General features: G+C 39.5%; 1 protein-coding gene across 22 annotated transcripts in view; it reads right to left on the bottom strand.

The window, feature by feature from the left end:
* GULP1 (GULP PTB domain containing engulfment adaptor 1) overlaps positions 1-27,697 on the bottom strand; it is a 479,313-nt gene that overhangs the window by 313,964 nt on the left and 137,652 nt on the right. For 18 of the 22 annotated variants that reach the window (XM_075608428.1, XM_075608427.1, XM_075608432.1 and 15 more), the window contains one exon: positions 10,644-10,751. The exons of the other annotated variants lie outside the window; for them this stretch is intronic. The gene's annotated coding sequence lies outside the window, so the exon portion shown is untranslated. The remainder of the gene's footprint in view (positions 1-10,643; positions 10,752-27,697) is intronic. 22 annotated transcript variants of the gene reach the window in all.

The raw sequence follows: 27,697 nt of genomic DNA, 5'->3' as shown, positions 1-27,697 counted from the left end.
AGCAGGTAAAACCAGCTCAAAGCTTCGTAAGAAGCTGGGACTTGTACAACCAAACGTCTGGGCACCAACAAGTACTGTATAAACTCCGCAACGCGTTTCACACTATTCAGTGCTTCATCAGGCGGTATAGAGACACCTATGGGGGGGCCTTTTATGCAGACACTCCGATCCAATATATATTCTGGTCATCTGGGACGGTGACAAGGCGTCATTTGACAGCTTTGTTGATAAAATCAACGCTAACAACTTTAACCTCACCTTTACCAGTGATATTCAGAAGGACCAGATAACCTTTCTAGATCTGACTATCTACACTCAGGGGGATTCACTCTTAACCAAAACCTTTTTTAAAGAAACAAATGTCAACTCTTCGTATTAGAAGAAACTGTGCAAACATTGATACATTTAAGGAACAGTCCAAGGTTCTCATAGAGCGTTTCAGACAAAAAGGCTATCAAGAGGAGCTTATCACTGAATCCTATCGTAAAGCTTTGAACAAAAATAGAGAATCTCTATTAAAAAAAGAATAAGAAAAAACAAGAGATCAGGAAAAGGAAACAAACTATCCTTACCGGTCAACCAGCCATTACTGTAAATACCACAGAGTCCAACACTGTGGAATACATTAAAGCCAAACAAGAAACACCTTTTTTTGTCACCAAATTTAATCTATCACACAAATCTATAAAAGGGATGCTGTCCAAACATTGGTATATCCTACTTATGGATCCCATCCTTAAAAAATTTCTTGCCAAAAAACCACCCATTGTATTTAAAAGGGCACAAACCCTCAAAACCATCCTTGCTCCTAGTTTATTAAAGGGCACCGATAAATCTAGGAAAAAAGATCTGAGGGATACATTGGGAGTGGTTGGTAATTATAGATGCACCAAATGCAAGATTTGCCCAAAAATGTTAACCAACAAATCTTTTAAATCATTTGTCACAGGGCTTGAATATAAAATTTCCAACTACGTTGATTGTCTGTCCACGTATGTAGTGTACATTCTGCAATGCAGCTGTGGACTACAATACGTGGGCAGAACCAAACGTAATTTCAAAATACGCATTATGGAGCACCTACGCAACATTTCCAATATCCCTAAATTAGAAGCAACCTCCAAACCCCTTACTCACTTACCAGCTCATTTTAAAGATGTACACAATTGTAGTACAGTGGGTGTACAATATATGGGGATAGAGAGGATTATGGGTGACATGAGGGCAGGAGGGTCTTAATGATTATGTTGAACTGACACCTTTTTTAAGATAATTGGAATTTTGATTGCGTCATTCTCTGTATTATGTCCTTTATGTTTTTCCCCTCCATCAATAAAGGTTTCCCCCCCCTTCTCCCCCCACCTCCCCTTCCTTATCCCCTTTTCTCTATTCCCCCCTCTTCCTTCTCCTTTCTGCGTCATTTTTTCTTCTCCACTCCCCCTCCCCCCCTTTTTTTTTCATTCCTTCCCCTCCCCTCCTTCCCCCTCCCCCCCACTCCTATTTTCTCTATATTTCTTTCCCTCCCCCTACACCCCCCCTCACCTTTCCCACCTTTTCTCCCCCCCCTCTCCCAGTCCAACCCCTCCTTATTTTCCTTCGCCCCCTTTCCCCCCTTTTCCCTTCCCACCCCCTCTTTATTTCCCCTTCCCCCGTCCCCCTGCCCCCCTCCCCCTTCCCTTCCTCCCCCCCATCCCCCTCCCCCCCCCTTTATCCCCCCCACTTGTTCTTTAACCCCCTACACATTCTTTTAATCTTTTATTTTTTTGTTAATTATGGTATTAATTGTGGCTTAGTGATACTATTTATGTATGATTAAGCATGTATGCAACACCTACAGGGACAGCCTTTAGCAGTATGGGATTTAAACACTCCTCTCAATTTGATCTTTATATGGGACCATTGTGTTGTAGATATCTACAAACACTAGTAACTATCTCACCTCCTTAAGTAAATGTTCACATACACCTTTAGCTTGGTAGATACTCAGAGAATATATATTATATCCCACGCTTACATTTAGTTATTTAAATAATTAATTGGGTAATTGGATCGGAGTGTCTGCATAAAAGGCAGTCGCAACCCGGAAGTAAGATCTGAGCCTTGCCGGACAAGCCAGCCCCAGCGCGCAGGACTGAACTGCTAACATCAGGCAATACCTCCTGCGCCTACCCATCCTCCTGGCTCCATCATTTTCTTGCAATTGCATTAGCTGGCAGGAATTTTTGAGATCATAGAGACCTGTTTGTTCGGTGTCTACCGAGAATAGGCACCTCCACTATCCTTGAGGTGTTTTGTGGGTGTGAGTTAGTTCGAGTTCCCCATAAGAGATATCTTCACCCGTATCCTCATAGGATAGGAAGGGCCACTCTTCCGTGGGGTCGGGTTCATTACAGGAATGCCACAGCTTGTCCTCCATTTTGGTGGTATCAGGTGTATTTTTCTTCTTGATCTCGGGAAGCGCTATTGCATCTGTTTTCTCTCTCTCTACCCCAGCTGGTAGTCCTACAGCTAGGCAGACTTTGCTTGCAGAGTTTGTAGCTCTCACAGGTGTCTCTGTAGACTTTTTCTTCTTTTGCTAGGTGCTGTGTACACATTCTTTCTCATCAGTGATATTGGATGTGCACCTGCTAACAAAAACATGAACCTTCCTTGTGACCACAGCGCATTGCTTGCTGCTGCAGTTCCTTGGCTCGTTGGAAAAAATATTCTTCTGGCTGCTGCCATTTTTCTGGGGCCACATAGGGATCATCCGAATAAGGCCTGAAGGGACACTGCTCCGTGTGGCTGGGCTCTTTACATCTAACACATTTTCTTACCCATTCTTGCAGAGTCTGTATTTGACTTCAGCTGGGTGGCCATTTTAAAATCCCATGTTTTTTTTCCTTTTCTTTGACCAGTGGTGGGGTAGACACTAGTCACAGCATCAGTACTTTGTTTGGGTCACCATCTGTCGCAGTCCTCCCAGTCAAACTGTGGCGTTGTGGCTTTCTCCAGTGGAGTTGTAGCTTTTCTGTCTGGATGTGTAGACCTTTAAATCTGGTCACTTCTGCACGTGATTCTTTGTTTTGCTGCTCATGCTGTTTGCAGGAACTGTATGCAGGCAAAAGCACAAAAATTCACAGGCAGTCTCCAGGGCCCCTTTTAAATTCAAGGGCCACCTCTCATCCCACTGCTAACACCATATGTAAGAGATGTGTGCAGAGGTGTGCAATGGAAACCATTTTTAAGGTGAAATTAATATAAGGCTTTATTGCCTGAGCCTTTAAATAACACAGCAAACCAAAACAACAAAATAACAAACCCCTATCCCTTTGAAGGGTTAACTAACTTTCCCAGACCCTATCTGCAGGACTGGAGGGATTTTCCCATCACCAGCCTATCACCCCAAAATTTCAGGAGATACCTTAAGCAGGTGGCACTGCTTGTCAGTCACTGGCAGGTTCCTGGGTCCTGTGTGTCCATGAAATATAGGTGACTGGGTGTCCGAATGTCTTGCTCTCAGCACACCCTTTGTGCTCAAGACAGTGTCTGTGTGCAGGCTTCTCTGCTCTCCTTCTGTCAGCCCAAATGTGAGCTAAGGAATCTCTCTCCTGTGTCTTACATGAGGCTTTTTACAGAGCTCTCATTAGTCCAAGTGTAGACTAATTAATCAAGTCGCTGCAATCATCTATCTCTCTGTTGGATTCTCAGAGCTCTGAGGCTGCTTTATTTAAACAGGGATAAGTCCCTGTTACACAAACTAATTTTACACACTGATGAATACGTGCACTTCCCTCCTTCCCAAATGTACAAATACCTTTATATTTAATGTCATGGCATGGCTTGTCCTTTCCTGGTCTTAAAGTGTAATGTTTTTTCCTTAAGCCAATTATGCATTTCTAGCAAAAAATGTTCTTATGGTTTTTATATATATATGACGAACAAAACAATAAAGCAGCGCCTAGTAGGGGTGTAAATATAATTATAATATAATTATAGTGTATTAAATATAAGTGCTAATGTGAATAAATACATATAATCTAAACTAAGTGCCTAAACTAATATGGTGAATAGACAGATATATCCTATATATGATATAATGCTGTAATGAGTATTACCATACACATATATGACAAAAATATATATATAAAAAATATATCTATAAAAAAAATATATAAAAAAATATAAAGAGGGTAAAAACCAGTCCTCAAGGTAATAGTCCAATGATGAAAATGAAGATTGGTTTTGGGGGTCTCCGGCTGCTCTCAGGGGGATGAACCACATCCGAATGGAATCTGCAAAAAGGAGAGAGGAGAGAGCGCACGCCCCATAGTGTAAAACCATAAATTTATTGAGGGGAAGGGGAGGGGGGGGGTAAAAAATGCACTCACAAGGGTACAAGTATTAAAAGCATATCGTGATCATAATCACCACCATCCAGTAACTGTATTGATGCTGTAGAAGACCCTCGGTCCCAAAGATGGATGAACCACACTGTTGCAAGAGTTCCTGGGTTGGTGGATGGTTAGGAGACAAGTTCCAAAGGTCCCAAGGAAAAACAGCTTTGCTCGTGGGTCTCTGTGGTGTCCGGCGCTCGAGTAGATTTCCTCCTGCGCTCTGTGATGACGTAGTGTCTGTGCGTCTACGTGATGATGCTCCCTGACGCGTTTCGTCACACACGGGTGACTTTTTCAAAGGGAAGTGGGGAAGAGTGATATGTCTGCATATATATACCCTAATGGTTCCGTGGTATACAGCTGAATGTGATAATAAAGGTAATAGGAGCCGAAATCGCTCCTAATGACACTGGGAAATCAATTTTCTAAGGGGCATGTAAGGTTATCAATATATATGGATACTATACACAGTATACAATGACAAGGGCACAATACAATACAAAACAAATATGACAATATCTAAAAGATATATATATAAATATTTCATTCCAAAATTATACTCCAATATTATATATACAATGCTATTTATATAAAACCAAAATGGTTTCAAAATGACTCATAAATACCAATAGGTATAAATTATAATATAATAGAACACAAGAATAAAAAACTATAATGCCATAAAACATGCCAAAAAGGAACTCTTAAATAAATAGTGTTGACAAATTTGGCAATTAGCCTATACTATAATATGAACAAAAAATCCCTATAATAGAAAATGACAATATAATGACGTATATAACCTTAATATTGAAATTCTACCGATGAAAAAACAACAACATAAAAATGGTGAAGGAGGTAAAGGACTTAAATGTGATATCAATTATATAGTGTCCCAAATATAGACACAATGATCTGAAATTAATAGATAAATAGAAGTGTGTTATTATGTGCAATAGGACTCTTAGCTATATGTGACTATAAAATATGATATAATTATGAATTACTAAAGACCAGGATAAATGACTTGCCATAGTCACGAGCATCACCCTGGGATTTAAACTGGGATTACCCATTTTATAAGCAATGACATTTATTAGAGTTTAACTCTTTCTTCTATGATAAGGGCAGCCCTGATAAATGTTGGCTAACAGCACTCTACAGCAATAATTTGTAGATTTGATTTGCATTTGTGGTCTACTCTGTGCTTCACTTTGCATACTGGCTAATTAAGATTTTTACTTTTGATAATCAAACATAACTTGGCAACATGGAGTTGTAGAAAGACAATATATTATTATATAGTACATTTTCCCCTAAACATAATATTTACTAAATAGACACACGAAACATTTATCACTTGATACAGATCAACAGAAAGTAAACTATTCTTATTGTATTCATAATATAAAGCTGTTAATTATACGCTATTAAGAATATAAAATAGAGTAGTGGAAAAGATGTTTGCAGTTTATGATACTTAAGTTTCTTCATGTCTCATAGTAGCCATAATAATTTAACCAAAGTAATTTCTAAATATATCAATCTAATATATTTACTTCTTCACTGTTATGGTAATACCTTATTTTCAACTTGTCAACATCACTGCAGATATCAAAGACAATTTTGAAGTGTCTAATATTGTCTGTGCTTAGTATCTGTCAAGATGCTGCAATACACATTTTGCTTTAATTACTGGTTGACAGTAAGCAAGATACTGGCCATGATGCACTCTCTTTTGTTTCTGTGTAGATTTGTAACTCTATTCCTCTGGGGAGAGACATCAAGCCCTAATCTGAAGGTTTGTGGTATAACAGATGTATAGCTCTGTCTCAAGTGGTTCCTTTCGGAGCTATTTATGAAGTTTCTAGTCAGGCAATTTTGGCATTTAAAAGCTGTTATGGAAGTAATTGACAATATGTATCTCTTGACGTCAATGTATCAAAATACTTTAGTTTAATGTAATGTCAGAGTGGTTCGTTATATTAGCAATATCATTAGTTAATTAGTTAGGGGAGGGTTACTTAAAGCACATATGAATATTTATGTATTTTTTCATGATTTTTTTTAGCTTCTTACAAATAAAGCATTTTTACCTTTTTACATAGTTACCTAGTAGATGAGGTTGAAAAAAGACGTAGGTTCATCAAGTTCAACCTATGCTAAATTTAGACAACAGATACTTTATCCTATATCTATACTTACTTATTGATCCAGAGGAAGGCAAACAAAAAAACCCATTAAGGGGAAAAATGTAATTCCTTCCTGACTCCAAGAATTGGCAAATCGGATTAATCCCTGGATCAACATCCTTCCCATGTATACTTATTTGGTATATCCCTGTATACCTTTCCCATCTAAAAAGATGTCCAACCTTTTTTTTAACAAATCTATTGTATCTGCCATCACAGTCTCCATGGGTAATGAATTCCACATTTTAACTGCCCTTACTGTAAAGAACCCTTTCCTTTGTTGCTGGTGAAATTTCCTTTCCTCCAACCTTAAGGGATGGCCCCGAGTCCTTAGTACTGCCCGTTGGAGGAATAGTTATTTTGAAAGCTCCTTGTGTTGTCCCCGAATATATTTTTCTACTGGTATATTTCCAACATCACAGACCCTGACAGATAGATGTGTGAGTGAGGTTAGTATAATCTTCTGAAAACCTGTCCCCCTAGTGTCATGTACATATCAGAACATTGCACAAGGAAAAGTGTCCTAAACAATTCTGCTCCATATAGCTAAAGTAATGGGGTTGCATGTGGGGTTGCATGTAGACAGTATACCAGACATCTGGATTTAACCCCTAGTAACCCCAAAAACAAAACCTTCTAATATTTCTGTAGATCTAGCATTACCTATCCCTAATTGTGTCATAATAGTTTATTTAATAAAATGTATAAAATAGAAGTAGCCATGTTAGGCCTGTTGCAATAAAAAATAAATGAGACTCACAAACAAACTACCTAAATAAACTCCCTACAAACGCTAACCTAAACCAAACAATGCGAGGTGCAATTAAACTAAATAATGTGAATAATCCAGTGAAAAGTGATGAAATTGTCAGACTAATATTGTGCTTTTGCTAGTCTCGTTTGCCTTGAGTATGTACTCCACATGCTTCTGTAATTAAGATACTGGGTAGTGCCAGTTTGTATTTTTCCCACAAGGCATCCCTAAAATTGTAAAGCGCAAAAAGGTTGGTTGTAACCCATGGAAGGTGGGTCCCACGGAAGGTGGGTTTTAAGAACTCTGTTTGGAAATAATCAAATGCAGAATCTGGGTCCAGTATCAGCTTGGTTTTGAATCGAGGGCAGTTTATTTATTTATTTATAAAATGTTTTACCAGAAAGTAATACATTGAAAGTTACCTCTCGTTTTCAAGTATGTCCTGGGTACAGAGTTATGATGACAGATACAGGATTACAAATACATAGTTACATTAAGTGATTTAGGTTATACATTATATACAAGATATTCCATGCACAGCAAGAGATAACATATATTATAGGCGTATGTAAAAGTTACAGACCAGATTAAAATCTGAGACAGCTTTATTATATTCCGTAGGTAGTTATTAAGATCCTTGTTAGTGCCACTTACTTTGTAGCTTTTGCACAAGGCGTCCCTAAGATGGTAAATTGGTAAGATTAGCCAGACACTTTTATGGGTTAAAGTTTCTAAATGTTCTAGTGAGTAGAACAAGAGGGCTTGATTTGGGTGGTCTAATTTTCCTGACACAGTACACTATTGCATGGTCACTGAAAAATGTCATGTAAGATACCAGAGAATTAGATTATGTTGGAATATGTAGATAGAATCAATTCTAGCAAGAAATGGTTGCAAGATTTAAGGTTTGTCCATGTACTGTAGATTGGGAAATTAGCTGGGTTAAATTTAGTAACTTGAGTTGTGTCCAGATTTTGTTGTTTTTAGGGTCAAGTAAATTGAGGTTAAAATCCCCAAGAACTAATCACTCACTCTTCACATTCAGAGAGGAAATTGTGCCAAGGAATTGAGTGATATCAGCTACATGTGAGAGAGCTCTGCATTGGAGAAACACTGAGGAGAAAAGAGGGTTACTTTTAGTGTGTGAGTGAGAGAGTATAGAGCAGGAGTAGGGACTGTATACTGTGTGTGTGTGGGGAGATAAAGGGCTGCAGTATGTGTATGTGTGTTTGGGGGAGGGGCGGGCAGGCTGGGTTCCAGTTAATGTGTGTGGGAAAAGGGATTACAGTGTGTGTGTGTGTGTGTGTGTGTGTGTGTGTGTGTGTGTGTGTGTGTGTGTGTGTGTGTGTGTGTGTGTGTGTGTGTGTGTGTGTGTGTGTGTGTGTGTGTGTGTGTGTGTGTAGAGGGAGAGGAAGATGTACAGTGTGTAGGGGGGGGGGATGAGAGGACTGCCATGTGGGGCGAGTGGTAGTTTTTGTAAGGGTTCCAGTCCTGGGTTTTGCTGGAACTTGCCCTTACGTGTCTGTTACAGTCATCTTTGATCCTGGCAAATCTTTTCCTGGTCTTGGTAATTGGCTGCACCTGTTCCAGGGTTTAAATAACAGTCAGTGACTCTCAGCCCCTGCCGAGCATGGTATGCTTATCCATGTGTTCCTGTGCATCCCCTGTTGCTGACCCCAGCCTCTGACCCCAACCACTGCTCCTGTGCCACCTGCCTTGACCGCAGCCTGTATTGTATCTTTGCCATCTGCCTTGACCTCTACCTGTATTCTGACTATGATTACTCTAACAGGACTCTGTGGACTGGCTCTCGTCAGTGATCATCTACCCCTACCTCAGCTCTGAGCGTCCACTTCCTATCGGAGACGAGCACCGTTATAGTTGGGAAGTGAGAAAGGGCTGTAGTATGAGGGGGCTATAGTCTGTGTCTGTGTGTGGGGCTGTAGAGAGTGTGTGTGGGGGGGGGCTGTACTGTATTTGCAATTGTATTTTAATAAACAAGTACTGTAAACGTTTTAAATAAAATGTAGAAGGGTTTAAGAAAGAAAACAAAAGGTCGAGAAAATGTAGAATATCTTTAAAAAATTATAGAAAAGTGTCTATTTATGAATTTTTTTCCCAAAAGCATACATTTAGCCTAAAATCGTAATAATGCCTTCAGAACAGGCTTTACTGGCTGGGTTAAAGGTTTCAACTCTTCCACTCAAGGCATTATTGGCCAGCAATGCAATGCTCTGAAGGGATTATTTCTTCAATAATGACTATCACAATTTAGTGAAAAGTCAACTTAGAGAGAACTGTCAAAACAGCTTGTCTAAATTTTTGCTCTGTTCTAAGCTGGAAATATGTGATTTCAATCATTATTCTCAGTACACATGTAGGAGGTAGGGCTAGTAAAAAAGGAAGATGTATTATGAGCTTCAGATATCTTGACACCAAAAGAAGATTTATTAGTAACTTCTGTTGGAAGTGGGACATGTCACGTGTGGGTAAATCAAAGTGGCATTAACCTTTCAGGCCCATGAACATCAGGAACAGAAGAGGAAGTCATTATTTTACGATCCAATTATGTCCACAGTTCCCTCACATCCCTTGGATGTCATATGAGCCACCAGCTTGTATTTTAAAAGAAGTTGTATTATTCTGCCATTCATTTCTGGCTAGTAAGTTGTGCTTTAGGCCTTGGCCATGTTACTTGCTTGCTGGCGGAAGCGCGCTGAGGCGCGCTCCCGCTCAGCACTGAGCCCCTACAGTCGCAATTAGAGCGGCTTTAGTAGGGGCTCACCTGCGCTTCCGCGCGCTTGCGAAAGCGCAGGTCTTAGGGGAATTTAAAATTCCTCCCGCTTGCCGGCGCGACAGGCCGGTCACGTGAGCGGTTCGCCCAATGAGGGCGAACCAGCTCCGTGATGTCACTGGCCCGCCCCCGGCCAGTGACACGCCTGCCCCCGGCCCGCCCCCTGACGGCCCGCTGACAGTGCGTGCGGTAAGCAAACGCAAGGCCAGGGAAAGCACCCGCTTTCCCTGCGCCTTAGCGCGCCTCAGCACGCCAGCAGGGAGCATGGCCGAGGCCTCAGGCTTCTCTCAAAACCAAGTCAATGGGAGTTTCCATGCATTGTTGCCCTAATCAGAATTATCACACTTTATTAAATAACCACCAATAACCACTAACCACTAATTGACTTCATGTTGATTTACACAAGCACAATGGCAATGTATTAATTTTCAAATGAACCGCAATGCAATGCTGAATAGATCTGCATCCCACAAGTCTGTACAGTAATGTGTTTCATACCATCAACTGTGGTGGTTCCAGTGGCTTACCTTGGTATGCTTAAATGTCTTACACTTGGACACAATAGTCAGTGTCTGCTCTTAATCATTCATCATTGTTTCTTTTCTTGTCTCTTGTGCCAAAAGCTTTTTGATATTCTACAAAGTAGAAATAGAAATATTATTTAAGACATAAATATTCATATAATATTCAGTACTTCAATATGTAAATTATAACCCACTGCCCCACAAACATTTAAAGTAACAATCCTGCCCATTACCAGTATTGATTTTGTTTTTAATCATACAAGCAAGAGGGTTTGGTTGCTGCTCTTGCTGTGAATTTAAAAAATGATGCAGCAGCATCATCTCACAGATGAAGTTGCAGCTTTCTATTGGTCTGTGGGATTTGGTGGTCATTTTTAGTTCCTGAACATGAGCAAGTAAATATAGCGCAGTTCAGTTCAGGAGTACTCCCCAGTTCAAATTCTTTGAACCTTTGAGTCTGAAACTGTGCTCATACATGGCATTTTTATTTGCTTTAAATTCTTACAAATGTTAAGTCTGAAAAAGAAATTAAATAAAAAATAGTAGGCGGGATTGCTGCTTTAAAGGAGCGGTCTTTCCTTGGACAAAACTGAACTCACTTTTTTTTTTTAATGGATGGGAAGCAGGGCCTCCCAGCAGATAAACCGTGTTCATTCAGCTCCAGATGCCCCTTGGTTCTCAAAATACTTACCAGGAAAGGTGCCACTAGTAATTCCTTGTATTTAAATCCTCCACATAATTCAGGCCAATAGGAAGCCAGTACAGATGCTAGCTTCCTATTAGTCCATGGGATGTTTGAGATTTAAATCTCCATTTTGTTTCCCCCTACACAATCTTGCGCCCCCAGTTTGTGCACCCCTGTATTAGGGTACACCTTTTTACTTTAACATGTATTTAGTTTATAGGGAATTCTAGCAAATAACATTAGGATAATGATGGTCTGGCTGGGAATAACAGCAAGTTTTGGTGCAACCTATTTATCGTAATGTTATTTCCCTGTGCTAATATTAACAGTTTAGGACATCTGTGTTGTTAGGTTAATGGTCATTAACATTTGATTTGCATACGAGTAAGCCTAACATCCGTAAAAATGTATTGATACGTTATTTCAATGGTGAACTCTAGGTTAGTGTAACACTATTCTTTATTGAGCATAGGCGTTAGGATTAACATAACGGTAAATTTGATTAGCATTACGTTAAATAAGCTAACAGAGCTTCGTGAATCTGGCACCTACAGTAAGACTGTCAAGTAATCTTATTCTTTATTGGAGAAAGGAAAACCTAAATTAAATTATACTAATTTACTACATTGCTTATTAAATAGTGCATACAATGTTAACCACTATGTAAATTAATTTCATTCGTACAGTAGTAAAAATGTAAAGTGGAAAGTAGTAAAAAATAATTAGCAAATTGAAATAATTATGCTCCCTTTAGAAGGATTCTCTTTAGCATAATTGTGTCTTCTACATCTATTATTGTGGTATACAGTTTTGCTTTTATCAAACAAATGCAGATACATAACCGAAACTCAGTCCATAAACATCCAGTCTGTTCCTGCTGAAAGATTTTGTTTGTGGAAGTACAATTATGATAAGAAATAATTGTTCTGTGGAGAGAAAGCTTAATGCATTCAAATGTACCAAACATAATTTACTTGTACCATTAGCTTGGCTTACAATTGCTAATTATGCTCAAAGGTTTTTTTTTTTTTTTTTTTTTTTTAGAAACTATTGAAAGTTACAAAGAACAAAAATTGGTTATTCAAATGGTCAGTCTTTAGGGCAATGTTTCTCAAATAGAGTGCCATGTGACTATCAGTAAGGTCGCCTTGGATTTTCCATTTCAGAAGAAAGCAGAAGGGTTGCTAGAGGGGCTGGGCAACTTCCTCCATCATGATTGGCTACTGCTATGTAATGTAGATAACCAGAAGGAATCAGAAGCATTACTGGGCGGAGACTAACCACACAAGGAAACAACACTGACAGTAGAAAGCTATGAGCAGAAGGATATGAGAATTGTGAGTATGCATTGATTTGGGTCCAATTGAGATGATTGGTGCTGCAGAGAAGGATGACACGGTTGAGCCTTCATCCCAGCAAGGGTAAGTAACTTATTTATTATAGGGTCTCCATTGATTGTCAATGTGAGTATCTGTGCCTTGACCTATTGACATCGGTAACAACAGTGACAATCAATGGATTCAATGGCTAGTGTTGTGTATATTGTAATGTAATTTGCATTTAATTTTATTGTAGTGTATATTTTGTATACTTTGGAATTGCCAAAAATGCTACTAGGCTAATAGGGCTATTTCCCATTACTGTGTGTGTGGAGGGGACTTGTTGGGGAATGAGGGGTGGGTGAAGGGGGTAGTTGCCCCAGGGTGGGTCAATGGGATAGTTGTCCTGGGGATGTTTAGTGTTTATGTCTTAATGTATTTTTAACTTTTAATATACTGTATTGATAAAGAGGGTCTCCGGAGCAGAACCCCATTCATTTCAACTCCGGGGATCCCATGCTTCAAAAGATATAGACCTCCATACAGGGTGCTGGTAGCTGCTACCACCACCCCCTATGGGGGTCTATATCTCCGGAAGCCGGGCTGTTCCTGGAGTTGAAATGAATGGGGTTCACCTTTGGAAACTCCCCCTCCCCACCCCCCCATGTGCATGTAAAAAAACATTGGATTGCTGTAAGAGCTGCTGAGGGAGATACAGAGTGACGGCTTCTCTCTGGGACTCCTCTGTGCAGCTCTTACAGACTCATAGCTGGCTTGGTAGGAATAATGCTGCAGTGGTCCCATTCAGAAGCAGGGACCACCAGTGAGTTAATCCTCCTGGGCTGCTTACTGCTTTCTTAGCTGCAATCAAGCCCTGGCTTGACCGCGTTCCGGCCCTCGCAAACTTTTGTGGCAATTCAATCAGTAGGTCTTGTTATATTTGTAGATACAAGGATGAATGTCTGTGTTGAAACATGCAATAGTTACATCAACAATCTAATAAATGTGTTATTGGTAGTTATAGAAATAAATGGGATGGCAATAGAGATGTAGAAGAAGCAATGTATTTTAAATTTTTATACTGTTTTATTTTTAAGTGTCCTGAACAAAATGTAGCTTATTCAATTCTGTTGTACTGCACTTAAACCAAGTAAAGGGAAGGTGATGTGTTGAATATTGAGCTCCCAGTTTAATTGCTTGATGACCACACCACTATATGCTTTGGTTTATTTAATCCTAATCCGTGGATAACTGGGTGTCACTGCTCTGAACTACAATAGGCATGCCTTCGGGAATTGCTGATTTACATCTATGGGGTGTAAATAGTTTATTCACATTTTCTGTTTTCCAATGAAAAGACATGCAGAGGGAAAATGGTGTAAATGGCTAAGTAGTCCAAAGTTTAGTGTTAGTAAACACACAGTCCACAAGCACGAGGGCTGACGAAGTGATAATGGTTCTATACTATGCATGTATTCACTTTATTGTAAGAATGTATTCAAATGTATTTTTTACGATTAATACACAAAGGACAAGTCAAACCCAATTCAGGCAGGGATGCTCTGGGGGAAGGAGGGCCAGTCCAACAAATGGGACATTCCTATCCTTACTTTGGGTGTATTGGCTGGCAAATAAGCGCTTGGTTGAGGGGGTGGGGGAATGAGTGAGAAAGCTTAATTATGGCATGCTGTTTTGTGTACCAAACCTTTAATAATATTTGTACCTTTTTTTTTTTAAATAAAGGACATAGTTTTCCTGTTGTGAGCAGTTAATTCTACAATAAATGTTTCAATATTAAAGCTGCTATTACAATACATCAGTGTTTCCAACAACGCTGTGTGCTGTTCCTGTATGAAACCAAATGCTCTATTTGATTAATAAAGTTTTATATAAAGTGTAAACCTCCTTACCTGGTCCCAAAGGAGTTTACATCAGATTGACTATATACTGTACATGGTAGTGCTCAGACTCTCATACTGAAAATAAACATTCTATGTGTGTGAAAATACAGATTCTTTGTCCCAATAAGTTTGTCTGAAACAGGTTTCTTGCAGTTCAAAATATTTATTCTTCATAGAGGCAGTTACAACCTTCAGGCAAATACAGAGAACAAGTTAACAATGGAGAACAGTCTTGGTCTATGTATTTATGTTCTGTTCTAATGCATCTAACCTCAAACAGAATTCAAATAGATATTTCCTAGCTTCTAAATTAACCTATGCATAGCTTGTCAACATGAAACAATAATACAATTAAACAATCCTTGGAAAAGTCTGGGCACAAAACCTATACCCCTATCTTGGCCTTGGACAAACTTCATCTTCTACCCAAAATGTACTATAAACAATTCACTTGTTCTATCTTTCCTACAAATCAATTGTTTCCCTTTAATGTGTTTTGCTTATATTCCAAAATCCTTCTCAGAATCCATTTTGTTCCCCCAGACTGAACTAACAGAAAACATTGATTCCATTTACACATAACAGTTCCAGGTGCTGGGTAGGTGCAGACTCGGTGAGGATGCTTGAATGTAACAAGGATGAGCATCACAAACTTTAATAAAAACATATTGTGCTTTATTGGACATGTGTCAATAATGCGAACAGACATTGACATACTTCACACTTGACTGGTAACTTGTGGCAAATAATAATATGTAGGACTTCTTCCCTTTTGTACAGTAGCTCTAACTCTTATGCTAGAGAGGTCCAGTACATGGCTTGTTACTCGCAGTAAGTAAGGGTTGAACTGGCAGTGATGCCAAGTTAACTGGACCTCTCAGGAATATACTTCAAGTTGCTGAATTAGGAATCTGTTACTGTTTACCGCATACTTCTTCTATACCAATCTGATCAGGATTGCCCAATGGACTTTTCCATTGAGCCTATCCAAACACACTCCGGAGTCACTAACACTGAGAACTCCTTACTAAAAGCATGCTTCCTCCCGTTCAATAGTGAGAGCAATCTCGGACTCCCACTATTGCTGCTTACTTAAAGGTGCACTTTACTTAACTGAAAAGAAAGGGTAACAGGACACATCTTAATACATTAAACTATATACCCAAACCTAGTTACAGGACTTAGAGTGGTGCCGCAGCCTGAACGTTGCAGAATCTATAACTAGAACATGGAACCTTATAAATACCCTTCTATCTCCCTATAATGACATCACTGATCACAAGACATACAAGGGAGTGGCAATCTTTTCTGCATAGTCATCTTACATCACATGATGGGGAGGGGAGTAACCTGAGTGAGCTCACATAGTTAATCCATTTATGCCATTAACTCTTAACTTAAATAGTAGTCTCAAAGGGGGTCAACACAAACATTACACACAAGGTGTTAAAGGAGTTTCCTATTTAAACATATTTTCTGTGCCCAGCCAGGGCTGATACTGGTTGTCCATTTAGAGGCAAGTAGTGTATATTTGGAATCAGGGGTACCCAGAGCTGAAATTAACGTAGTTCAGCTCCAAGGGTCTCCAGCTTTATCTCATTCTGTGGCCCCAAAGGACCGCTTTATACTGAACTGGCTCTTGCTCATGAAGTGTCCTTCTTGGTTTCTGTTTAAACTCCTTACATGGGATAAGGTACAATAACCCATACAATAAATACAGCAGGCCTTTCAGACAGCATAGACCCTTCAAAGTGCCAGAAGATCTGTAAACCTTGGTCCACAGGACTTACAGCATCACAACCAGAATGACTCAAACAAGAATGTCTACACTTTCTTTTAGCTTGTGTTCACCACTAAACCTGATCTATCCTAAAAATAAAAAAAAACATCTACTGCATGTCACAAGCTCTTGTGTGCCTTTGCTTGTGATGTACATGAGGTGATATAATGCATTTCATGCTCTAAATAATTATTCTTTTTCTTATTAGCTTTCTTTTATTTGAACTTTACTGATGATACTGAATTTTGTAAGGTAGTAGAATCGGAGCAAGGTGGAATTTCTCTACAGAAGGACTTGGACAGACAAGAAACTTGGGTAGGTAATGGCAGATGAGGTGTAATACAGATAAATGTAAGGTTAAGCATATGGGAAACAAGAATAAACAGGTGACTTACAAATTAAATGGGGATAAATTAGGAGAGTCCTTAATGGAGAAGGGTCTAGGTGTGTTTGTAGACAGCAGACTTACCAATAGTGCCTTCATGCAGTAGCTGCAAAGTCAAGACCTTACCTTGCATTAAACAGAGAATTAATAGAAGGGAAGTAAACATAATTATTCCCCTCTATAAAGCATTAGCAAGACCATACTTTGAATCTGGAGTACCGTTTTGGGCACCACCATAAAAAATACATTATGGAACTGGAAAGTGCAGAGAAGAGCCACCAAATTAATAAAGGGGATGGAAAATCTGACTAATGAGAAGAGGCTATATAATTTAGATTTGTTTACATTAGAAAAGAGACATCTAAGAGGTGATGGATAACTATATACAAATATATTCAGGGACCATACAAGAAGCTTTCAAAATAATTCTCCATCCCAAGGGCAGTATAAACGACACGGGCCACTCCTTGATGTTGGAGTAAAGGAGATTTCACCAGCAACAAAGGAAAGGGTTCTTTACAGTAAGGGCAGTTAAAGCTGCAGTTCAAGCTAACATTTAAAAATAAAATAAATCCATTCAATTTGTGCATCAATACAATCTACACACTGACAAGTGATTAGCTAAATTGTACAATCCGTTCTCCTGTACTCGATCGCTTTGCTCAGGGTTATTTAATTCAGTTCTTGGTGGACTACATTACCCAGAATGCAAAGTTATGTGTGGTAGATCATGTGACCAGGCAGTTACTAGATACAATTGATGCACGGCTAGAGAGAGGACACGGCTCAAAAGCTAGAGCCTATCAGAAGATGAAGGGGTTGTGACTTTGTAAATGGTTTCTATAGAAACAAAAATGCTTTCTACATTAAAAACATAAAAATGTCTTAATTTTTTTTTTAATTGCTACATGTATTTTCTCATAGTACAGAAAGGTATAAAGGGATATACCAAATAAGAAACATGTGAAGGATGTTGTTCCAGGGAGAAATCTGTCATTATTTGGTGTTGGAAAGGAATTAAATTTCCCCCTTATGAGACAGCATTATATGATGTTTCGCTGGGATTGTTTTGTTTGCTTTCCTCTGGATCAAAATACTGTAAATACAAATATTGGATAAGTTTGTGTCATCTAAATTTAGCATAGGTTGAACTTAATGGACATGTCTTTTTTCAACTTCATCTACTATGTACCTGACAAATAAATATTTCTGAGTTCTAGAAGTACAAATTACCTGAATTAGCTTATTTTAAGGCACAAGAATGAAAAAGTAGTGGTGATTGGTTTTCATGAGATCATTTTATTGCATCCCAAAGCAACGAGTCATGTCACCTCATCCCAAATATGAATTCTGAAGTATCATACAAAGCTACGGTATCTACTAACATATAAATGCTATGCCATGAAATAATTACAAACCATTGCCAGTATCTATGGGATTCCAGTGGAGTTTTTTTTTCTTTAAATAAATCATACCCTCTTGAATTAAAGTATTGAAAAAATATCTTACATTTACTAATGCTATTAAGAATTGTTGGATACATTGGTCCTGCAAACTACATTTCAAATCTCAAGAGAAAAAAAGCTGAAGTTTTCAATCAAATGCCATCATTTTAGAAACGAAGAACAGTAATTGTAATGGGAAAGTGAGTTTCATATACATTAAAATAAAGTTATCTTAGATATAGCAATGTCATCTTTCAACAGATTATAATTCGTTTTAACTTTAGAGTCTTACTGGTGTGTTGCTTTGTAGAAAGTCACAAAAACTCTAAAAGCAATTACTAGTATTGGGTATCAATGGCAAATCTCAATTGAGTATAAGATTGAAATGTATAACCCAATCAAAACTGTGATCAGTGCTTAAAATTGAACTTCAAACTTAGAAGCAGTTGAGCACAAGATCATTGTAATACTTTTAATGTCATTTATCATTGGTTACTGCACTAGTGGTGGTGCAAGCATTTTTCTTCCCCTATTCTATGCATGGTAGAAGGGGAGTTACAAAAAGGTCCTTTTTGCTGCACCACCCTGCAATAAAACCTGACCTGTTGCTCATTTGAGTGCTTACCTTATCATTTTTTCCGGTCTCACTGGGAGTTGGAAACTGCGGCAGTGCTACACATCTTCACCTCTCCTCTTGCTAATACTTTTAATGGAAAGCTCTTCATATAGAATATGTTGGTCCATTTAAAGAGATCGCAATTTGTTTTATTTAGGCACCTCAACAATGTGAATGATTTGGGCAACTGGCATCATGTTTTCCCCAAACTTGCTTGAAATTAGAGATTATTCTTCTAATTATCGTTTCTTTGTAAAATGCCAACATATTCCACAGAACGGTTCAATTGGAGCAAAGAGATTTGATAATTTATAAACAAATACGGACAAACATGCACAAACAGATACAAAAAGGTCATGAAGGCTCTTCTCGTGAAAGTTTACAATCTAGAGATGGATGAATTATTCACAGACATTCGACTACGCTGCAGTATGTGATGTTTCGTGGCAGACATCAATATTAATGACAATCTCCAATCGGGCACATAATGTTATTTTTTAACAAAGTCAAACATTTGAGCAATCAAAGTATTCACACATGGAGCTACTCCGAGAAGGTGTGAATGTCTGCATTATGGCAACTGAGCAGACATTCGCATTTGAATCGAATAACAGAAAGTGAATATTGAACATTTGTTTCAACATTTGCTATGGAAGAAGTATAAATAGGGGTGCAGCCTCGGGTCTAAGCCATTGTGTTCTTGGGTTTAGCATGGTGTGGGTAACTGACTCAAATATTCTGTGATATAATAATATTAAATAATAAATAATGCGAATAGCATTTAATGTGACCGACCTCTGTCTGTGTTTCATCCCTGAACTGGGCTGTACTGTACGGCCTGTGTCTATTGTTTACTATATTATAGCAGTATATTAATAATAGGAACACAATCAATTCCGCTCCAGAATGGTTAAACCCTTATATTATTTAGATTTTTCACCCAGTGTGCCAGCCAGTTTCAACAGCAGCTCATAGCACAAGTCAACTCAAGGTTAACAAAAGGAACCCAGTTAGCTGCACTCAAAGTAATTAAATCAGCTGTAATAGCCTGGGATAACAATTGTCCCACAAGGGGGAGTGTAATCACTCCTGCCTAACGACACACTAGAGTGAGTATAAGCTCACAAAACCAAAATAAAGAAATTTTATTAATGCAACCACGATGACTTAAAAATCAATACATAACAAACAGATTACTAAAAATCCCCTATGGGGTGGTTCGTGACAAAATCAGACTGAGAAATAGCAAGTGTAGAATCAGCTATTGAGGTAGTACTTAGATATTGCACTTTGTAACATGGAACAATACCACTAGCTGATACTACTATATGGATACAAATTGTAATTATTAGTATCTATACAATTGTAACTCACATCAGTCTCAGTCAAAGGACGGCGGGGATGGTGTGTAGTAAGGGCTCTAACTAGATATAACCAGTATAGGTGTAAATGCACTTGGGTTAAAGACCTAATAAGCACACAATATATACTGCATATAACGACATTCAAAGCCAAATGGAAGAGTGGAGTGTAAAGTCTGCACAGTAAATAGTTATGCTAGACATGACGTGATACACGTGTAGACATTTCCCACAAGGTTTATACAATGTAATCATGCAGTGGATTACGGTGAAGCTGCCTATGCAAAAGGCAAAATACCTACAAACACATAAGTTATTGTGCCCAGAATGATCGCCCTTAATGCAGTAATTAACACATTGAATAAGGCTGGCATCCGTTAGATAATACTGCCCGAATCGGTGTCTGTACAGAACATATCCTAGTAACAGTATCCGTAATAGATTACCCCAGTTAGCGCATTAAAATGCCAAGTTTGCAACAAGGCAGGATGATTATTGCAGCCTAATATGTCTCAATGTGGATACTACATTACCAGCCACAGGTTTACACAGCACACGTCACACGAACCGACACCCTCAGAGACGCCAGCGTCATGACGTCATTACCCTACGCACGTTTCGTATGTATCACATACTTCATCAGGACTTAAGATACGAGGCTGCAGTGATGTTTAAATATGCTCTCTCGTAGGTGTGTCTTTTTAGTTTGTACCAATCCCGATGTCGTTTCGGGTCTGGCAGTGAAGCATGCATAGAATTGCTAAATTAAGCTATTGTAAAGCACAGCATGCTTCTTTGAACACGGTTTAGTACGTTGGGTAGCATTTAAACCCCAAAGAAGGAAATGGATAAATAGCAGCCCTGAAGTACTGTAGTACCATCTACCTCTGCATATTGGACCATAGCTGACGAATCATTCAATTCAGATAAAGAATGTAACCTGACATTAAATGAAGTAGACTTGACCTTGCATCTAAATATCTAAAGACAACAAGAGCATAATACACTGGGTGTAGCAAAGGTGACACATTTAGGACAGAGATGTATAACACTTATTGGCTGTAGTAGGACTTGTATTCTAAATATCATCTCAATCTATGATGATCAAATCAGTGGTGTAGGAGTGTACTAATGGTTAATTAAATGGCCCTTTAAAAGGTCAATACGGTTCATGTGACTTTAAGAGTCATTAAACGGTATACCATTACCCCCCATATACCACTGTAGACCATTGCTAGAGCTATTCTAAAGTTAGCTGATGACATAATACCATGATGTTTTATAAAAATGGTGAAAAAAGGAAACCTTCATTAAGGCCATATGGTGCCATTGTGTGTAGGTTGGGTATCCATCGACACTCCTTTAGAAGGAGTCTTTTGTCCCAGTTGGCTTCAACAGCAGCTCACTCAGGAAATTGGGAGGAACGCAGTGAGAATGACATTCAGTACTATTCACCTTACTTTGCACGCTTATATATATATATGTTAGATGAGGAGTGGATTAACATAATCCTGCCCCTCCAAAATATGATGCTTTATCTAAACCTTCATCTAGGGACTTCAATGTGTATACTCATTTATGCCGTTGAGTCACTGACATTGTTTTTCCTTGTCTATCTATTTCTCATTCTAGGTTCTAAGACAAATTTGATACTATTAGATTAGGATTAAATGTAGTGAGAATTTTATAACTAGTATATAAACCTATGATATGATGCTTTTTGGAGGGGCAGTATTATGTTAATCCACTCCTCATCTAACACTGCTGAATCCTAATTAATGATATCTATTGAACCAATAAGGTGCTTCTTGTTACAATTCAATGTATCTGACTGCGCCCAGTATTTGAACACATTGGCCTTTAAATAGCACACATCAATATATTCAATATCTCCCGGATGAAGTATCTAATGATACGAAACGCGTTGGAAATAGATTGTGTGATATTTTTCTATTCTATATTTAGCTTTTTATTTCTCTATATTGCTCTCTCTATTGCCTATATGGCTATCTCAATAATATTCTAACGGACTAACTAAGAAAGCGAGGTTGGTCTATGCTCACTGAGCACAGCTGTGGCGTGAACCAGGTGATTCATTCTTCCCCGTCCCCTCGAGGACGCTGTCACGTGTTATCCAGCACTGAAGACCGGGAGCATGTGCATTCCCTAACCGGAGCTGATCTGTATGCAACAGGCAGCAGACGTTCGGCAGGAGTGACAATCGTAGGTGAAGCCTCACACGAGACCAAACTTACCTTCCATCATGCCTGGAGCCGGACAGTTTGTCTCCCTGGGCTGAGAGCGGTGCCTTCCCTATCGCGTTATTAACATCTGGAGCACGGACATTCTTTACTTTGCGCTACTTATAGGCAACTTCTACAAAGAACAGTTCGTTACATGGGAATATCTGGTAACACTATCGTTTTTATAGCTTTACTGTTGCCTTGTCCAGGCAACATTGTTATCTGTTCTTCTATACCTTGTTCTATCTAGCTATTTTTAGCACTGTATCAGTTCCCAAGAGCTTTTTAACTTTTATTCATTGTATGATCAATTGATTTTTATATTGTCTACTAAAATATAATATGTGCCTTTTTGCTCTGGAATTTCTTTAACTATGCCCGGTGGTGGATGCTGCACACGCGCCTGACATCCTGGCGTGCGGTTCCTTTTCCTGCAGCACACGCCATAGCGCGCGTTGCAGCAGGCACCGGGGACCTAGCCTAATACAGAGCTAATTCCAGAGAGCCAGGTTGAAGGAGGTGGAAATATTCTCTAACATACTCTGAACAGCAGTAAGAACAGCAGGTTCCTGAAGCATGCACAAAATAAAATGATGTGCAGCCACAGTACTACTGCTACTCATACAGCTGGTACCAGGAGCGGCAACTGGTACATACAGTATACTGCTGCTCTTGGTTTTTTAACTGTACAGTTAACTAAGCCTGTAAAAAACATCCATCCCGAGTCTCAGAGGAGGGATATCAGCAGAAATTCACCTGTCCTGGATGTTGCCACTCCGCATAAAAAAAATATCTCTCTCCTGCTGCCCCTGCCTTACATGTGCCTGCCTGTCCCTACTCCCTAATGTCCCTACCTGCCTACCTACCCATACTAACACAGTCAACCCAGCAACACACCCTGCTCCCTCTCATAATTTCAATAGTGAGAATGTGGGAAGGGCTTCACTGGCATAAAATGTTGCCACATTCATCGAACTGATTAAATATTTAAACATTTGACTGTCTAATTTTTAAACATTTCACTGATTCATTTTTTTAAACATTTGATGCGTTCACACTCATGTGCAGTAACGATTCAAATGTTTCATTACATTCATTTATCAAACGTTATGGCTCGCAAAAGAGGAGTTTGAGGTGAAAATGGAGGCGGGTTTAGACCCATTAGCCTGAATTTTACATACCAATACGAGGTTGAATATTCGAGTGCGAATCCAATTTTGTTGAAACACTGCAAAGTATTTCAGATCGAACTTTGACACGTTTGCCCATTTCTACATGAAATTTAGAGGATAATATCTATTTAACTATGGATCTTCGAGAGTGTGAGGATTCGCCATCCTGGCGGTCGCAGACCGTCTCCTCACTTCAATAACCCTTCCGTGACTGCCACTCAGGATGCGCTGTCTCGTGGTCCCGGTACACGCGCGGATCTAACGTGGCCTGACTCTCCACTCGCGGGTTCTGTCTCCGCCCCCAGCTCTGACGCACGACGGGTGCGTTCGTCCAGCCTCTCCGCTGACGCGCGTTACAGGCTTCGCCCCCACTCTAATGATACTCAGGACCAGCGTGGGAGGGATGCACGTCTCAGGCTCTGCCCCCTTACCTCCGTGACGCACGCTGGTCGGTGTGCGATCGGTTCCATCCCTATCCGTCCTAATGACAGACAGGACCAGCGTGGGAGTGATGCGCGCATCAGGCTCCGCCCCTGACCTCCGTGACGAGCGTGAGTCGGCGCGCGATCGGTTCCGCCCCCATCCCTGATTAGGCTGCATCATAGGGAACACCTCTGTGCACCAGCAGCCTATTGGAGTCTACTTCCTGGTTCCGCCCTGGCTGGCTATTGGAGGTCCTTTCTTTATATACCTTCCTGCTGCATACTCTCATTGCCTGTTAACCTCTTGTTGCCTGCTTGTCTCTTAGACCCCGCACCTCTCCTCTCCTGATCCGGCTATGAACGACCATTCTCCTGGCTCCAGTCCTGAGCTTGGCTAAGTACTCCAACGATCTGATACTCTCCTATCCTGAACCTGGCTACGTACCCCTGATGATCCGCAACTGTCCACTCCTGACCTGGCAAGTACTTACTACTATTCTCCAATCTATAATCCTGACCTGGCTTGCATGACTACTCTACATCCTAGGCGCGCCCGTGTGGCTGTGGGTCGGCGTTAACCAATTCCCTACCTCAGCACGGTGGTCGCACTTCGTTTGTGGTGAGCTACGCGTTACAGGGAGTAAGCTTAGTATATATATATTTTTATGAGCAACTATTACAGTTGACTGCATACATTTATTTAATTAATGTGAATGGCTATGAATATTAATGACTTACACAACTCGGTAATGACAAACTAAAGCAACAATCAAACATAATTCATGTTTTAATCCTGTGCCTCAGGCACTAAAAACATAGATTGTAAGCTCCACGGGGCAGGGACTGTCTGCAAAATGTCTCTGTAAAGCACCAGGTAAAAGTAGCAGCGCTAAACAAGAACAAACAATTATTATTAGTATTATTATTATTATCCATTTCATGAGCCTACACTGTGGTTTGATCATGCAGTTCATTAGATCTTAACATTATTATTTGTTCCTTTTTCCATTTTAAAAACTCAAAATGGCCACCAGGCTTGCTTGACTCCAATAGAGAGCCAATAGAAATCCACAACACAATTGGGGCCATGGTATCACTGCCCCATTGGTTTACTTCAGCCATATTTTTGTATTTCCCCTTCAAATAAATGTTCAGAATCTGAAGAATGAATAACCAAAATTGCACTAGGAATTGATGCTTTAAATCTAAATCACTTGTCAAAAAGTCTTTTTTTAACCTAGTGTAGATGGTAATTATGCCTATATATCATAGAATCATTCTGTCAAATTATCTAACCATAGGTGTCATGGATGTAATATAAACCCATGAAGATCTGAATAACGTATGATATTTTGTTTTACAGCAAATGTTTGGAAATGTCACGGTCCATAAAGTATCATCAGCTTTGCACACTGTTTGGTTGAGTAAACTAAGAATAGAATTAACTTGACATTAAACCCAAAATGGGATCTCAAGCGCTGGCAATAAATAACTTACAGATAGGCTCTCCTGTGTTCAAAATTAATCTTCTGTGCCTTGTTTATACACTTGGAAATATTCTTATTGAATGACTGTTTTTTTGCACCTGAGTATGCTATAAAATTAACATATGTTTCTCCCTACATTAATTCATCAAAATGGTTTAATTTATTAATTATATATAAAATATCGCATTTCAGATTTTCTACCCTAATGGATACAATAACCACTGCTATATCTGTATTTGAAAAAGGCACAGCCATAACCTCAATCTCAGTCTCACACTCTAACTGCATATATCTTTGAGGTCAACAAAATATATTTTTTTTACTGTCCAATGTTACACCTTTTCAAGTCGGAGTGGAACGTGGTAGAATATTGGTTACTCGATAGCATCCCATAGAATTACCAATACACCATATGCAGTTAATAGGCTGCGGCTTTGTGGGCAAAAAAGGGCACAACATAACAGGTTCCCACCACCAACTGAGCGTATGGGTTCCCATGACACGTCCTCATAGGATATATAGCTATCCTTGGTCTGTGTGACCCCTAATCCACATGTCTTCTGCCCTGGTCAGGCATGCCACCCACAACGGGGGACATTTGATTGCGGCCATCTAGTGTCCCCAACTCCTTTTCAGTGTTTAACTGCCGGGGGACCCTCCGCCACCGACACTCCACTGCCGGCTTTGATGAGAAGGTATGTTTTAGGGTAGGAGGTAAACTTTAGCAGTTTTAGCGGTTTTGGTAGGGGGGTTAACAAGGGGTTTTATGTTGGGGCTAAGGCTTTTAGGGTAGGGTGTAGAGTTAATATTAATGGCTAAGATTAGGGGGAATCAGAGTAAGGTTAGTGACTTACCTTGGTGACGAAGCAGCCTGAGGCTGTGTCCCGATGGCGAGGTGAGCAGCGGCTAAACACCTGGGGTCATTTGGTCGAGGCAAAATGGTTGCAATCAAATGTCCTAGACCGCACCCACAACCAATCACTAAAACATGTCCCATAAGTAAGGACAACACATAGATATCAGGTGACTTCTGCACTGCACAGCTGAAGAATGAGATCCAGGAGACCAGCGTCGGTGAAAAAATATATAAACTGTTGACTGAATCAACTCACCTTGAAGATCTGAACAAGTAAAAAAATGAAGGAACCATGTCTGATAAAGTAATCAAAATTCTTCTCCTTATAAGAGGTTATAAGGTAGGTAATTTACTGTAGGTAATTATTTTTATTTAACTGCAATTACTGTAAATTAGGGCACATTCCAAAGAAACAAATTTACTTTAAATACTATAGGGTTTTTTTTGTTTCATACATCTGGTGCATTTTTTCCCTTCCTGAATTGCTCTACTTTTGCCTTGATACATAGATCCATAAATAAACCAAATAAACTGCTAACACAAAAAGAAGCACATGCTCCCATAGTGTGATCTGTATTTAATGCAAAATAGATGAATACATTTAAAAAAAAAAATGAATGTGCCCTTCGAGGATACAAATTAATATATCAAAGTTGGGCAGACAATGAAAAAAAAAAATGTAACATACATAATGTCACTGGATAAAAGAATTAAATGAACAGATGTGCCCTTCAAAAATATAAGACGAATACCAACTTATTTGACAGTAGACTTATTTGACCGGTGCGGTCTCGGGTGGATGTTGTGTCCCCGCTGTGTGATGATGTCCTGGGGAATTCTTTGCTCACTCCTAGCAGAAAACACAGGCACTTGTGTGGTCTCAGCGAGATTTTCCTGTTACGCTACGTGCTGTATATTTTTCCCCTCGTAGTCTGCCCAAAGTTGATATATTTATTTGTATCATCGAAGGGCAAATTAATTTTATTTATTTATGTCTATGTATACATCTACAATATTCCCCATTAAATATGGATAACACTATGGGAGCATGCACTTCTTTTCTTTGTCTTTGTAGGTATGGACCTGGTCGGTGTCCTTTGATGCTGCAGCCCATCTTTGGGATACTTTTGGAAGAACGTCCTTTTCCACAGCCTTTTCAAAAGAACTAACTTTTTAGACTTTGGAGGGAGGGAGAGGAGGGGTTGGATTCCATCTTCATGTACTTTATTATCAGATATCCATTGGACACTATGGGGTCTATTCTATAAGGCTTCATTAAAAAAATCACCAGGCCGATTGCGCTGCCAATTTTGTGAGCGTTGCTATCATGGTATTTAGAAAGCTTCGATTACCTGTGACAGCAAAATTCTAAATCGGCGAGTAGC

This window comes from Ascaphus truei, chromosome 7, assembly GCF_040206685.1.
Source record: "Ascaphus truei isolate aAscTru1 chromosome 7, aAscTru1.hap1, whole genome shotgun sequence".
NCBI lineage: Eukaryota > Metazoa > Chordata > Amphibia > Anura > Ascaphidae > Ascaphus > Ascaphus truei.
The sequence above is the reverse complement of the archived record's forward strand: the minus strand, read 5'-3'. Positions and strand labels throughout refer to the sequence as shown.